The sequence below is a fragment of the Arachis hypogaea genome, chromosome 1 (assembly GCF_003086295.3).
Source record: "Arachis hypogaea cultivar Tifrunner chromosome 1, arahy.Tifrunner.gnm2.J5K5, whole genome shotgun sequence".
Classification (NCBI taxonomy): Eukaryota; Viridiplantae; Streptophyta; class Magnoliopsida; order Fabales; family Fabaceae; genus Arachis; species Arachis hypogaea.
In genome coordinates, this window is record NC_092036.1 from 77,182,424 (window position 1) to 77,184,124 (window position 1,701).

A 1,701-nucleotide genomic window follows, 5' to 3' on the forward strand; every position below is an offset into this window, starting at 1 on the left:
CTAGTCAAGTCATCCAGTTCTTTGGTGAGCAAAGGGGGTTCATCCTCCCAAGTCTCATTACCAAATAACTTGTCATTTAACTTCATGATTGCTCCAAGGTATTTAGCAACTTGCTCTTCAGTGACATCTTCATCCTCTTCAAAGGAAGAATACTCATCAGAGCTCGTGACTGGCAGAAGTAAATTCAATGGAATCTCTCTGGTCTCAGTGTGAGCCTCAGATTTCCATGGTTCCTCATTAGGGAACTCATTGGTGGCCAGTGGACTTCCATTAAGGTCTTCCTCAGTGGCGCTCACTGCCTCTTCCTCCTCTCCAAATTCGGACATGTAGGTCATGTTAATGGCCTTGCACTCTCCTTTTGGATTCTCTTCTGTATTGCTTGGAAGAGTACTAGGAGGGAGTTCAGTAACTTTCTTGCTCAGCTGACCCACTTGTGCCTCCAAGTTTCTAATGGAGGACCTTGTTTCAGTTATGAAACTTTGAGTGGTTTTGATTAGATCAGAGACTATAGTTGCTAAGTCAGAGGAGTTCTGCTTAGAATTCTCTGTCTGTTGCTGAGAAGATGATGGAAAAGGCTTGCCATTGCTAAACCTGTTTCTTCCACCATTATTGTTGTTGAAACCTTGTTGAGGTCTCTGTTGATCCTTCCATGAGAGATTTGGATGATTTTTCCATGAAGGATTATAGGTGTTTCCATAGGGTTCTCCCATGTAATTCACCTCTTCCATTGAGAGGTTCTCAGGATCATAAGCTTCTTCTTCGGATGAAGCGTCCTTAGTACTGCCTGGTGCAGCTTGCATTCCAAACAGACTTTGAGAAATCATATTGACTTGCTAAATCAATATTTTGTTCTGAGCCAATATAGCATTCAAAGTATCAATCTCAAGAACTCCTTTCTTCTGATTCATCCCATTGTTCACATGATTCCTTTCAGAAGTGTACATGAATTGGTTATTTGCAACCATTTCAATGAGTTCTTGAGCTTCTGCAGGCGTCTTCTTCAGATGAAAAGATCCTCCAACAGAGCTATCCAATGACATCTTAGACAGTTCAGACAGACCATCATAGAAGATACCTATGATGCTCCATTCAGAAAGCATGTCAGAAGGACACTTTCTGATCAATTGTTTGTATCTTTCCCAAGCTTCATAGAGGGATTCACCTTCCTTCTGTCTGAAGGTTTGGACTTCCACTCTAAGCTTACTCAATTTTTGAGGTGGAAAGAACTTTGCCAAGAAGGCATTGACTAGCTTTTCCCAAGAGTTCAGGCTTTCTTTAGGTTGTGAGTCCAACCATATCTGAGCTCTGTCTCTTACAGCAAAAGGGAATAGCATAAGTCTGTAGACCTCAGGGTCAACCCCATTGGTCTTGATAGTGTCACAGATTTGCAAGAATTCAGCTAAAAACTGATGAGGATCTTCCAATGGAAGTCCATGGAACTTGCAATTCTGTTGCATTAGAGAAACCAATTGAGGCTTAAGCTCAAAGTTGTTTTCTCCAATGGCAGGGATAGAAATGCTTCTCCCATAGAAGTCGGGAGTAGGTGCAGTAAAGTCACCCAGCACCTTCCTTGCATTGTTGGCATTTTTGTTGTTTTCGGCTGCCATGTCTTCTTCTTTGAAGAATTCTGTTAGGTCCTCTACAGAGAGTTTTGCTTTAGCTTCTCTTAGCTTTCGCTTCAAGGCCCTTTCAGGTTCAGGG

The 1,701-nt window shown here is 42.2% G+C and overlaps 1 non-coding gene across 1 annotated transcript; it reads left to right on the plus strand.

Moving 5' to 3' along the window:
* The first annotated feature begins 1,094 nt into the window (after positions 1-1,094).
* LOC112711706 (small nucleolar RNA R71) lies at positions 1,095-1,202 on the plus strand. Its single transcript, XR_003157578.1, has one exon. It is a non-coding gene; the product is annotated as a small nucleolar RNA R71 (small nucleolar RNA).
* Positions 1,203-1,701: the final 499 nt, after the last annotated feature.